A 14,461-nucleotide genomic window follows, 5' to 3' on the forward strand; every position below is an offset into this window, starting at 1 on the left:
AACTGGAAGTGAACTTCAGGAATATGCACACTTGCTTAGAGGGCTAGTCAATCTCATATTGAATACCTTTTGAAATACCAGCAATATCACTTGTCAGCTCTCCATTAGTAGAAATGAACATACAACACGTATGTCAACTTTATAGCCAGAGGGTTTTGAGAACACGTGACTGACCCCTCATTAAGTGCAATGCATCTATAGTTTCAATAAACTTAAGCCAACTGTGATTCAGAACCATGCTGCATTTCATCACAGCAGGCCAAGCAAGTGCGTTGATGCTCTGAATTCAGAATACAGAAAGTAATAAAAGTATATTTAGTGTTAAGAAAAAGAGGGCAGCTAAGTAAAAACAGGACTATAAAAGCAAATAAATGTAAGCTGATTCACTAATGGAGATACATCTTCGGTCTAACTGACGGCAAGGTACAAGGAAATGGTCAAGCAATGAAAGCATAAAATATAGTACAGGTTCTGCATAATTGTCCTGAATGGAGTAGGTAGAAAATATAAATTAATATAAGATTTTTTTTGTCTATGAAAAGTATTGTATAGTCATCATATCCCCTCTTCTCTAGGACTCTACACTGTAAACTAATCCCAAGGATTCCTGTTTACCCCGACAGCAGTTTGTCTGGGAATTTTGCAGACCTTGTATAGCATCATTGTCATCTTGTGTTTTTCTGCTGTTCTAACACTGTTTGAGTAACCTCTAGCAAAGCAGCAGAGATTAGTTGTATGTGGTCACACTATTTTACAAAATATCTATCAATCTTAACTTTCTGGTACGTAGCTGCAAGACTCAAATTTTTCAATTTACAACATAGCTCTTACTGCTGCAATTGTTCTGCCAAAATGTCAACCAATTTAACTTGCACTCATGTTTATAAAATACGATAGCATAGGCTCCATAAAAATGAGAACCAAAAAGTAAAATTTTACCAAAATGTATGAAATGTAAAAAAAAAAAGAGCAGTTTAACTGCCATAAAATGATTACCCTTAAAAATTACAAAGAGCATTAAAGAACATTTTTATTATTTGGCAATGAAAAACAAAGGCTTAAAACATGGGATAAAATTATACTTTAAATTGGAGGGAAGCAAACCCTAAACTGTCCTGGTAAATTACTCAAATACAGATACAAATTGTGTTTGTCTTTTCTGTCTAACAACGCATCTGGTAGTATTATATTTTTTTTTTGCAGAAAAAACAGGTATCTGAAATTTAAACTACTCATTATGGGAAATGGCTTTGCCAGTTTTCAGATCATTCTGGATTATTGATTTCTGGAGAGTAGATACTTTACCTATACTGTTTCTTATTATAATTACACAGATGTTGTGGTTTGTTGTCCATTAGAGTAAATGTTATCTGTAAATGTAAATAGAAATTAAAAAGCAGTATTTTGTGGATATTGAAGAGCATGTTTCGTCCTTTATAATGTGTATCTTATAACAAAACACTATAATCTGTTTTACAAACTGGGTTGTAAGTAATTTGATTTTGATGTCAAATATATTTTCATTGTTTCACAAAGCATTTATTTAAGATTGATTTTTGCCTTATATTGCCAAACCACATGTTTAGTGATGGGCGAATTTGCGCGGGTGGGGAAATCGCGCAAATTCACCGCAAATTCGCGCCTGGCGAATAAATTCGCCCATCACTACACATGTTTAATCAGTTCATTAATCGCTCTTATTTTTAAATCAAACTATACTCAGTCCTAAAGATGTTATCCAGTGATTTCCATAATGTGAAATGCTAAAGCAGTGAATGGGAAATTATACAGGAAATAATCATACTATGTCAAATCTACAGTAAGAAACACATGTTCAAACTTAATATCATCATTTTACATATCTGATCTAATATAAAAAAAAGAGACCAAGATCACAAGCCATTTTTGTTATATTGGTTTAGGGCTCAGGAGTCACTGTCATAAAAGACAGTTTAACAGAGACTATCAGATAGATATCAATAATAATTTACAGAAAAGAACTGACAAAATTGAAAAATAAAAAAAAGACATTTAAACATTTTAACAATTCCTTTAATCTTTCCAAATCATAAGCTTGTGTTTAGAATTCAGAAGGAATAACATTTTAGTACCTGTAATGCTTCGAGAATGCAGATTATTACACTTATAAACACTTGTTATATAGAGTATACACTCTAATGGGCAGGTATCTCCTTTATACAACATTGTTCCTTATAACATTGCATATCCTAGTAACACTATTTAAATAAAGTTGAACACATAAGCATGTAGTGTACTTGTACTTCATCCATTAAATCATTCCACATGAGAAGGAAGTAAGAAATACTCACAAAGATTGTCAAAGAAATGAACGGAGTTTCTGGCCTACTGTTGGCCATGTATTTATTTTTGTAAAATACATTTCATTACTTGATTCATTTAAAAATTCAGCATTCTTGACTTATTGCATTTTGACACCTGAATATCTTTTACTTCACTAGTAAAAATGTAATTGGTTGCTTAAAGCACACCTCTATAAGAGGTTGTCAAATTCACTGTTCATTCAATTAAAGCTTTCCACTAGGTAAAAATATGAAAAAATATGAAACTAAAAAAAAGAAACTGTGGTGTAGCAAAAACAATCTGTACAACTTTCTAAGAAGAGCAAATATAAAAGAAAATAAAGTTAGCAATCACAAATGGGATCAGGAAAAGAAAAGGAAGTGATAATTTAAGCAACATTATTGGAAATATAGGAAAAAGGATTTGTCATTTCTTCCTTGTTACCTGTTATTTTCTACTGCCTCATGTCTCATCATCCTTTATCCAAGAAGAAATTCTGATTCCCATAGGTGCATAAGAGCTTGAAAAGATTGTATAAATAACGATAGACCTTTCTAATAAAGCTATACTTCATGAGCATAACTGGCATTCACCCTAATTAGTATGCAGAGCTGCTTTGAGTCTTACATATGCTCATTACTGCAACTATCCTGTTTTCTTTTAATTATATCATGATATCCCTGACCTTATTGTATCAGAAGATAATCCATCATAGTGAGTGGCACTGAAATCAATCCCTCTCCTTAAGTACCGTGTTGTAACATCCAACTCCTATTGTTCAAGTCCTATTCATGTCTCTTTTATTTCTCCTTTTAAAATACTGGCACAAAATAATTAACTATGATAAGGTCTCACATGCAGTAGAGAAACATTTTAGAGACTCCTGAAAACAAATATTAACACTTATCTAGATGAAACTGTTTAGCTATGCATTTTAAGAATACATGAGAATTTATAAGTGCATTCCATTCAGTAAAATGTATTGATTATACCATAGTCTAGCATAATTTATAAAGCAGTTCTAGATTATTAAATTATCTTAATTCAACAAAGACACAATGTACTTGCATATGATATGCTACAATAAACTGTTTTCGTTTTTCAAACAACTCTCTTGCATGCCAGTACATTACATTACATTTGTTTTGTATGATCAGAAATGATTTATGCTAATGTCCTGGTAATACACTGCAAGATAAATCTTTGGATGGTTGGCAGTGGCACTATAGTTTTATGTGCTAATGAAATATGTCTTGGCCCTTTTAATGCTCTGTTTAAACATCACATAGGAGTAGATAATGTTTTTAGAAGTCAAGAGTAGCCCCGGGCACACCATAATTCTAATTGATGTAAATTAAGAAAATAATGAAAGCTCATGTTTGCTGACCTTGTTGTGCAGGATGGATCACCCCAATTAATCTAAGAGCCTCTAGAGATGATGCTTGCATCTGGCCTCACTGTTCATACTCTGTGTTAACATACACTAGCAGTAAAGTGCATTAAACAGGAGACTAGGTATTTTTATCATTTAATTTTTAAAAGTTTTTTCTTTTTTGCAGGTATTATTTCTTTAGTGTCTATTAATCACATAAGAGTAATAAGTAAGATACGCTTGCTATTTTATCCTAGTTGATCAAATCATAATACTGTTAGGACATGATGAATCTGCCCCCACCCAGAATTACCAGAGAGTTTTAGAAAGATATTCTAAAGGTAATTGAAAAAAAAATCTGTGTTTTACTGATAAAACACATAGATTTTCCATAATTTATGATGAATTGGGTTACATCAATAGCAACATCTTTATTTTTGAAATTTTTAAGTATTTCTAAAAGGGCTAATTAGACACAGATATAAGTATGCAGATAGAGTGTTAGCATGACATTAACTGAAAAGTCTACAGTAGATAAATAAAAGTCTAGTGAGTTTGAACTGGATATTTAGGATCATATGGAGCAAATTATATCCAAAGGAGGTTTGAATGATAAAACAGAGTTTAATAGGCTAGGAACCCCTCCCTTGGCAGGTCTGAGATAGCGAATTTTTGGATTTGGACTTTTTGCAGCATTGGACTTTAATAAATCCCAAAAAAATTTGAGTTTTGCACCAAAAAGCCCAATCAGACTTTAGTAATTAACTCCCTTTGTGTCACACGTGACATTTACTGCATGGTGAATTTTTGGTGAATTAGTGGCGACTGCCAAAAAAATTGCTCATTACTACTCATAAGAATATAGAAAATGTAATACATATTACGTAATATTACATATATAATACATTCCTGCATGTCCTTTGCACTGGGGAGCAAGGATTCTGATGGATGATTGGATTCAGTGCTGCTGCTGAGCACTACCCCACCACAGAGCAGAATGGCATCTGCTTCTGATATTCTGACATATACTGCACATTCTGACAGACTGATACAGGTATCAGCTTTGAGACATGTGTCAGTTTGAAAAAAACTGCTACTTGGATAAATCTGTTCCTAAGGGGCTGATTTATCAACATTTGCATTTTAATTTTTACAGGGATTCATTTTTTATAATTTCCTGTGTTCATCTGTGCTGTATTCATGTATTGTATGCAAGGGCAACATGTTGGTGTCCACTAACCTAACCCCTCACTGCTGCGTCATTAAAAACAGCCAAAGGGAACACAAGGTGTGGCAAAATCCTATGCTTACCACTTGCTGCATTATGGATAGGGCTGCTGGCTGCCTTACAGAGTGCAGCAATGTTCTGCAGGGGTGGATTTACATAGTGGGTGCCCCTAGGTACACTACCGTTTGTCACCCCTGTCCCCTCCAGGGGGACAGAAGCAATGGGGATTCGCACATAGGAAATTTAAAAAAATTATTGTATCTCCAGTGCATCCCCAGTGTTTTTGAACCAATGTGGGTGTGGTTGGGCAGCATGCCGTCCCCCTAAAATCCTGCCACCTTAGGCCCGGGCCTAGGTGGCCTTTCCACAAATCCGGCCCTGATGTTCTATATGCATGTGCTGTGCAAATGAGTTTTGCATCCCATAGTGCCCTTGCAATTACTTCTGTTGCCACATTTTCAGAAAACTGCAACCCAAGATTATGATTTCTTTTTAAGAAAACAAATGTTAAAAACAGATAAATGACGATGAAGTAGACAACTAACTTTAAAAAGATAGGAAGTTTTGGGAAAGTACTAGAATACAGAAGCTGTTGGCATTGCTCCTCCTTGCTGAGCACTGAGACTTATGTCTTCTCCGGAAGGCATAGTAATCTGTTGACATCTGTAGTATATGCAACTGCGGACATTCAAATGATTTGAAGGTAATGATAATCTGGCTGAATGAGTAGAAATCAATGCCTATAGTAAAACAGGGAGATAAACAAACAATACAGATGGCCAGAGGCCTTCTCATTTATGTTTCTGAATATGTTTATATTCATAAGTGACTAATTTTGACATGTAGAACTAATAATGAAGCTTTCTGCTATGACCCTGTAAACTGTGCGTGTGTGTCATGTCTCTTGGGTGAAAACAATTTAAATTTAAAGATCTGATGCTATATTAGTGTAGGGGAGAAGAGAAATCCTTTCCCTGCTTTTCTGTCTGTGACATCATTCAGCCCAGTAACAGGCTGGAGAGTGACCTGATTGGCTGGACACCGCAGTGCATCCTGGGAGGAGAGGGTGTGCCAGGCTGTGAAGCTTTGTTTGTAGGCCCTGCTGGATCTGTGAGGTCTGCAGGAGTGCAGAAAGAGGCTGTCTGACCCTGCCACGCTGCTAAAGCTTCAGAGGAGGAAAGTGCCATTGGTGAGAGTGATTCTGGAGAAGAGTTACTTGTGATTCCAGTGTGATCTGCATCTGAGAGAAATCGCTGAGTAAATCCCTTGAAGAGAGGATTTGCCACAGTACTGAGCCTAACAGGAAGACAGGCCTTGTGTAATTTTGCCTGCTACGTGGGAAGCTGCTATTTTCCAAGGGAAAAGGTACTCTGGGGAAAGGTAGCGCTACCGGGGGAATAAGAGCTCTGGGGAAAGGGACATTGCATTTTGAACTGTGTGTTTTTTAACCCTTCCAGACAAGTGGGACTGTGATACTATACGAACGGTGTTTGAACAGATAAAAACCTAATAGGGATTTAGGTAGTGTCCCTTATATTCCCATACAGGCGTGACTTTTGTATTAGTTACTACTTTACAGTTTATATAAAGTTAAATATTGTTATCTGCAAAGTGTGTGTGTTTATTATTTCCTAGGGGATTCCTCTGAGGTAAGTTCCTCAGTGCTCCCTAGGTGGAGGCACTGCGCTGTGATTCCCAGTTCCCAGTACTTTTCGACTTGCAAAAGGGACTCAGGGCCCTTGAATTGCCAAGGAAGCTATTATTTAAAGGGACAGTAACCAAATTAGCGTTACATTTTGGAGGCACTGCTGAGATGTCGACTGGGAAGCTGGGGATGTTTGATGAAAATATGTCTGCCTTTGAAACTCCACAAAGTGTTCGCCAATGGTGTACTGCATTGGGACTTAACCCCTGAAAGGTTGCCGCTGTTGGGCCCATGGTGCCCAGAGTGAAGGAAGAATTTATTTATCAAGTTCTGGATGGGGAACAGATTTTTTACCGCCCAAGGGTGGCTGCGTTAAGGCGGGATTCTGCCGGGGTCCTGTTGAATGTTCTTATAGACAGCCCCAGAGAGATAGATCGTGACCATGTTCCCCCTGATATTGATGCTGAAAGTGAAGGGCCCTGGAAGATTGTTCTGCCTGATATGTCTGATGACGCAGATGAGTTAACTTCCCAGGGTGATGCCCTTACTACCCAGTATGCAGTGAAGGCACCGGAGAGTGTTCAGCTGAACAAGACGTTGTTTGATTCGCCAGCTGAAAAGAGTCACATAAAGAGATGTCCATCCTGTGAGATCGTGGTCTTCAAGCGGAGTCGCCATAGTTCTGGTGGCCGGCTGGATACCCCAGAGATTGTGAGCGCACTGGGACAACTTACTGACCAACTGACACAGCTAGCCTGGAATGGTAATTTTAAGAGACTTAAAGTGTTTTCAGGTACCAATCCTGTACCCTCAGGTGAAGAGTCCTTTGAGAGTTGGAGAGACTCCACTGTTGTGTCCGTGAGAGATTGGACTGGGCCCGAGACTACTATGAGAAGGAAGATCCTTGAGAGTCTTCGCACCCCTGCCGTGGATGTTGTTAAGTCCTATATGGTTGGTCACCCCGATGCTACTTCGGGTGATCTGATTGAAGTCCTGGAGGTGACGTTTGGCCCTGTAGAGAGTGCTACAGAGATGCTCTATTGCTTCCACTCTACCGTCCAGAAAGAGATTTGTCTGCTTATCTTGTGCGGCTAGAACAAGGCCTGAGATTGCTAGTGAGCCGCGGTGCAATTACAGACGATGAAATGGATTCTATGAGAATTCGCCAATTGAAAAGAGGGACCCTGAATAGTGACCCTGTTGCCATGACAATTAGAGCACACTACCAGGATAAGCTACCCCCTGGGTATGTTGCTCTGATGGAGAGAGTTCGGCGAGAGGAGGCTGATGCCTATGTGAGGGTCAAACGGAGTTCCACTGCAGGGCATACAGAGAAATCCCCTGCTGAAGCAAAACTGGCAGAAAAGAACAAGAAACTTCGCAAAGAGTTGGAGGACTTAAAAGCTTAATTGTCTGAGAGAGCCAAACCCCCAGCTGAAACTAAGAGAGTTCCTACATGTTACCGGTGTGGAAAGCTTGGCCACATCCAGTCAAACTGCCCAGTTCCTGATGAAGGTGAAACCCAATCTGCACTGTGTAAAGTACGCCGTAGGCTTAGAAGATTCCATGGAAGATGTTAGTGAAAATGAAAGTGCCAGGTGATGGGTCATCAGGCCCGAAGTTGTAAGACTTACAAAAATTCCACCATACAGAAGTCTTATTATGAGCCTTCTGTCTGTGAGAGTGACTCCCCTGAAGAGGATAGGGTGTTGAGTCGAGAGAAGACTACTGGAGAACCCTATTGGCATGAAGGTGGCCCCTGAAACCTTTGATACCCCCGATAGATCTAAAGTACTGGGTCTGGGTAAGCGCAGGTCTCCAGGTAAGGCCAATGTTAGGGTCCCAGATAACAATAGTGATAGACATTTTTGACTGTTTTGCTGTCCAGGCATGCCAGGGCATACGGCAAGCGAGGACGTTGAGCTCTGGGGAAAGGGACATTGCATTTTGAACTGTGTGCTTTTTAACCCTTCCAGACAAGTGGGACTGTGATACTATACGAACTGTGTTTGAACAGATAGTTAAAACCTAATAGGGATTTAGGTAGTGTCCCTTATATTCCCATACAGGCGTGACTTTTGTATTAGTTACTACTTTACAGTTTATATAAAGTTAAATATTGTTATCTGCAAAGTGTGTGTGTTTATTATTTCCTAGGGGATTCCTCTGAGGTAAGTTCCTCAGTGCTCCCTAGGTGGAGGCACTGCGCTGTGATTCCCAGTTCCCAGTACTTTTCGACTTGCAAAAGGGACTCAAGGCCCCTGAATTGCCAAGGACGCTATTTAAAGGGACAGTAACCAAATTAGCGTTACATTAGTATATGTTAAAGGTGTATTTATATGTTAATAAAAGAAAAAAGGTTTTGCTCTGAACTCAAATCCAAATGAAGGCAAGTCGAACCTACCCCAGCAACAGCTGTAAATGCGTTACAAATATAATAGTTACACAAACATATGAAAAATAAAATAAAATCGAATTAAATATGTACTCTGTTTAAAAGAAAATCATCAAATATAAAAAAGGTCTAATAAAGTGTACTTGTTTTCTAAGGAGCTATCATAGCAATCAGTATGAATGTATTTTTGGTGCAACAATAACTTGTTTAAAAATGTTGATAAGAAAGACATATCTATTCTTGCTATCGAGCAATAAGGAATGAATACTTGCAAAATATAATTATATAAACTTCACTATTAAGTGCACTTGGTTGCTAGGGACTAATTAAAAGCAGCTAAATCAAGTTCCCTATAAAGTCCACCAGGTACTAAACTCCCTAACTTAAAAATCTAAAATGTTTCCTGCTTTCGCAGTTGTAGGAAACGGTCTCCCCCCTTAAAGGTATGGGGAATATGCTCAAGTCCCAAAATGACCAGGCCCCTTGGATCACCAGCATGATGTTCAACAAAATGTACACTGTGTTTTTATATGCGGTTCCTGATATTTCTCACATGCTCCCTTATCCGTATCCCTAATGTACTTTTAGTCCATCCAACATATTTTAATCCACAGGGAAAACAAGTAGACCACATATGTTGACTTGCAATTGATAAAATGTTTTGCTGTGGGTAAAGGTTAGGGATTTATTTGTTTAAGTGACCTTTTTAGTTCAAGCATAATCCGACTGGGACAGAACACAAGGCTTTAAAAGATTTAATGGCAAGCAGGGGGTTGTCATTTGCAGGGGGGTTGTATAGTTTAAAAATAGAACCGGCTACATTGCAGAAGCCGAGCGTTTGTTGGGGGATAGCACCACTTTTACCCCTTTAAAGTTTGATCCAATAAAAAATTTTTTAAAAATCATTGCTCTCAGGGGCAAAAGCTAAGGGTCTAATCACTAACAGGGAATATAGGTTCCTCTGTAATAATTCCAGATACACAAGTCCTTGGTAAATCCTCCAGGTTGCCCTATAGTTTCAGGTATTAAGTCCCTTACCAGTTTCAGAGATTATTGATTTCCATCTGCAGCCCATTGTACAGAAGCAAAGAGATCATATGTGCCTTTGGTGCCTGGTCATTTTTTCTAAACGGTTATCCGCTCCCTCAGGTTCAGGGTGGTGCACCCCTTCTCCAAACTGGTGAGTTTTACTTTGCGACCTGAAAATTCTACTGCAAATCATCACCTACTAGTGTTTATTATTCTATTTTAATGTTGTCGTGTATGTCTGCTTTATAGATGCTCTCTTATTTACGTATATGGAGAGGTGGCACAATTTTGTTACAGGGGTTCATTTCATTCTTGAATTATAATGCTTTTAAATTAAGTTTTACCCATGAGTATAGCCCCACATTCATCAACGATTTGGACCTTACACATTATAGCGAAGGTAAAAATATATGTACAAAATTTTATAGAAAACCAATAGATTGGAATGGCCTCCTTCATACCCGGAGTGGGCATGGTAGGCAGTGTATTAATGGTAGCCCATTTGGTCAATTCCTATGGGCTGAATTTAATTGTACTCTCAATAAGGATTTTGAAAAGGAAGCAATGACATTACGTAACAGGTACTTGGAGAAGGGTTACCATGAGGCTATTATTTCTAGGTCCTGTGAGTGGGTAAGAGATATGAGTAGGGATACTTTATTGACAACCAAGAATATGTGTGAATCCCCAAATACCATACCATTCGTTACTAGATTTAATGAGACTACTCCCGTACTTAAGAAATTGTTAACACAACATTGGCATATTCTGCAGGCCGACTAAGTATTGGCTCCATGGATCAAGAATAAACCTAATGTTGTCTGTAGACGGGGAAGAACCATAAAGAATTTGGTGACCCTGTCTAATATTTTTACTAAGCAGACAACTGGTTACTGCAAGGGGGGTTTATGTGGTACATATAAGTGTGATGCTAGCAGGTGTGGAATCTGTAAATTAGTTGCACCCAGGCCTGGATTTGTGGAGAGACCACCAAGGCCCTGGCCTAGGACGGCAGGATTTCAGGGGGTGGCATGCTGCCCAACCACACCCACATTGGTTCAAAAAGACTGGGGATGTGCAGGAGATACAATAGTTTTTTAAATCTCCCATGCACCAATCCCCATTGCTTCTGTTCTGATGATGAAAATTTGAGTGAATAAATGGGAGGGGACAGGGCAACGAATGACAGCGGGTCTAGGATTGCCCACTATATAAATCCGGCCCTGGTTGCACCTCAGAGGATATATGATGATCATGATTTACCCACAGCAATACATTTTATTCATTGCAACACTACATATATGGTCTACTTGTTAGTCTGTCCCCATGGATTAATACGAAGGATAGAAGTATATTCTAAGTTACAGAGGAGTTTCATTACCATATAAAAACACAAGGCCGAAGGCCGAGTGTTTTTATACAGGTCATGGAACTCCGAGGTAACTTCTAATATCCTTTTATTTTGCAACTGGGGGTACTTTATTTATTATAATACACAAGTTTCAGTGAGTCATGTGACAGAAATGACATCAGAACTCACCGTTTATAACGGATGACCTCAGAACTCACCATTTATATATGGATATAATTTACAAGATATTCATGGCTTTTGTGTATTATATGTCTCTATCAACACTTATAATCGAGTTATTACTGCACCAAAAATACTCATGTTGATTGCTAAGATAGCTCCCTAGCAAACAAGTACACTTTAATAGACCTTTTTTCTATTTGTTGATGGAGAGCTTTTATGTCGAGTACATATTCAATTAGATTTTTTTTCCATATCTTTATGTCACTATTATATTTGAAACGCATTTACAGCGGTTGCTGGGGTAAGTTCCCAGCAACCACTTGTATCTTTATGAACTTATGCACTTTCAGGGGCACATTTACAAAGGGTCGAATATCGAGGGTTAATAAACCCTCGAATTCGACCCTCCAAGTAAAATCCTTCGATTTTACCGCAAAAATCGAACGGTTTGAAGGATTTTAATCGATCGAAGGATTTTTCTTCAATCGAAAAAACCTTAGAAAACTGATGGGGATGGTCCCATAGGCTAACATTGTACCTCGGTAGGTTTAAACTGCCGAAGTATGTAGTCATAGTACTTCGACTATCGAACGGTCGAATAGTGTAACTATTTTTAGTTTGAATCGAATTTGAAGGTCGTAGTAGCCTATTCGATGGTCAAAGTACCCAAAAAAACACTTCGAAATTCGAAGTTTTTTTACTTCAAATCCTTCACTTAGTAAATGTGCCCCTCAGTGTTATAGTTTTGTATATTTATTGGTTGACGGGGTCAATTTATGGCAATGGTGTGTGCTTTTATGTATTTAGATGTATTGATTTTTCACAAAATTCTAAATGTAAAGAATATTACAGGTGAATAATGGAAATTATAATTGCAGTAATGCAATTCTATATTGGTGGATGTCCTTAATATTTTAATATATTATATAAATATATATCCATATATAATATTTTTACTTTTATTAGAATGCTATCATTTTCAATCAGACATTATTTAAAGTGGACCTGTCACCCAGACACAGAAATCTTTATAATAAAAGTCCTTTTCAAATTAAACATGAAATCCAATTTCTATTATTTATTAAAGCATTCATAGCTGTTGTAAGCTCATTTAAAAAATCTCAGCTGTCAATCAAATATTGTCTGCCACTCCTCTATGCCCTGGGCATAGAGGCGGGGCAGACAATTACTTTCACTTTCCATTCAGAACTTCCTAGATGTCACTGCTCTCCCCACATTCCCCCATTTTCTTTACCATTTAATTGTGTAGCCAGTGCATGGGGATGGACATCAGGTCCCCCCATTCTGGAGCACAAACAGGATTCGGAGATGATAAAGGCTTGCCTTAATAACAGTGTCCACAAAATGGCTCCTGCCTGCTTGCTATAATTTTGAAATCCCAGACTGAAAGAACCTAGATTCAAATCATTTATATAGTGTAATTAAAGTTAATTTTGCTTGACTAATGTGATAAAATAGGATTTTGAATCATTTTATTGGGTGACGGGTCCCCTTTAATCAAAAACAGCTAAAGGGGAAGTTAGGTTCTCTACTAAACAAATTTTAACCATTAGGCAGGGCTGCTTTGAGGGTGTGCTCACAAAATTCCAACAAAGACAAATAATTCTCTTCACTCAAACATTATCAATATATCAAGGATACATTGCCCATAAAGCTACTGACCAATGATATCAAAGTCATTAAAGTAGATTAATGCACAAAAACAAAACTTACCTAGGTAACTCATGTTCAAGCATTGTTGCAGGACTTCATAGTTTTATATCCTATAATGTGCTATAAAGTACTCCCCCCTTGCACATGTTTGCTCAAAGTCCCCTCTTGTTAGGAATTGAATGTGTTAGTTGAACCCTGTATTGTGCAGCAATAAGAACACCATGATGAATTCAATTAAACTCTTTATTTTCAGGTCTCACAGAAGGACAATCCCTGCACATCCCAAGAAGGAAAACCCGCAGCAGTTCTGGAAATAAGCAGGAGCTTCTAGGAGAGTATACTGTGTTAGGAAAGTCCTTAGAAAGTTAAACAGTCTTTGAAAAAAGAGTTTTCTTCCCACAGGAAATCAGAGGAGCAGATATGACCTTGAATAAGTCCTCTTTTAGGAAAGGAAACTTGACTGTACATAGAGTGAGAGCAAATTAATACTCAAGGTAAGTAGCAGTACACACGGTAACTGGAACAAGCATGAAAGTCTTGGATTGAGGAGTAACCATCCGTACCCCCGTTAACAGAAATAGGCAATAGATCAAAGGTTAATGAGCACAGTCTTGATGTAGACACAGGCAAGCTGCAGACAAGGGTTAATGGGCACAGTCTTGGCTGGATGCAAGCATGAAGTAATGAGCACAGACTTGATGTAGACACAGGCAAGGTGCAAGTAAAGATTCAATACACAGTCTTTGATATGGATATCAAGCAGGGGTGAAATAACAGTCTTTGCAGCAACAACAATGTAGTCGTAAATATAAGCTTATTATAACTCACGCAGGTAAAGAGGGATTGCCATGCGGACCGTTGCTATGGATGTTGCCGGGGAAGAATTGTTGGTGAAGAGGAAACTGTTAGCAATGGCCTGGAGACTGAAGCTGGAAGTTGGTTACTGAAATGAGGAGGCGGAATCTGTGGTTGCTAGGGTAGATCTGTCTAGCAACGGATCGAGCAAAAGTTTGAAGATGCCGGTTCAAGTGAGGTGCTGGAGCAGGCCAGGAAACTGATGAGGCAAGGCTGAGAAAAGGTAGAAAGACTGGGATCAGGAGACTGCAGGCAAGATGATTCTTGACATGAAGATCTTGGAGCATGAGAGACACCAGCCTTACTTCCAGATGGAGTAAGTATAACTGCGCATCGTTACTGCACCTGTGCAAACTTAAATAGGCTGAGGGGGAGGCGGCCGCAAGCTCCATGACAGAGCTGCGGTG

General features: G+C 38.4%; 1 long non-coding RNA gene across 1 annotated transcript; it reads left to right on the top strand.

Annotated features, from left to right (window-relative positions):
• The first annotated feature begins 13,452 nt into the window (after positions 1-13,452).
• LOC121395239 lies at positions 13,453-14,260 on the top strand. The gene is made up of 2 exons (XR_005962359.1): positions 13,453-13,693; positions 14,032-14,260. It is a non-coding gene; the product is annotated as an uncharacterized LOC121395239 (long non-coding RNA).
• The last annotated feature ends 201 nt before the right edge of the window (positions 14,261-14,461 follow it).

Source organism: Xenopus laevis, chromosome 6S, assembly GCF_017654675.1.
Source record: "Xenopus laevis strain J_2021 chromosome 6S, Xenopus_laevis_v10.1, whole genome shotgun sequence".
NCBI lineage: Eukaryota > Metazoa > Chordata > Amphibia > Anura > Pipidae > Xenopus > Xenopus laevis.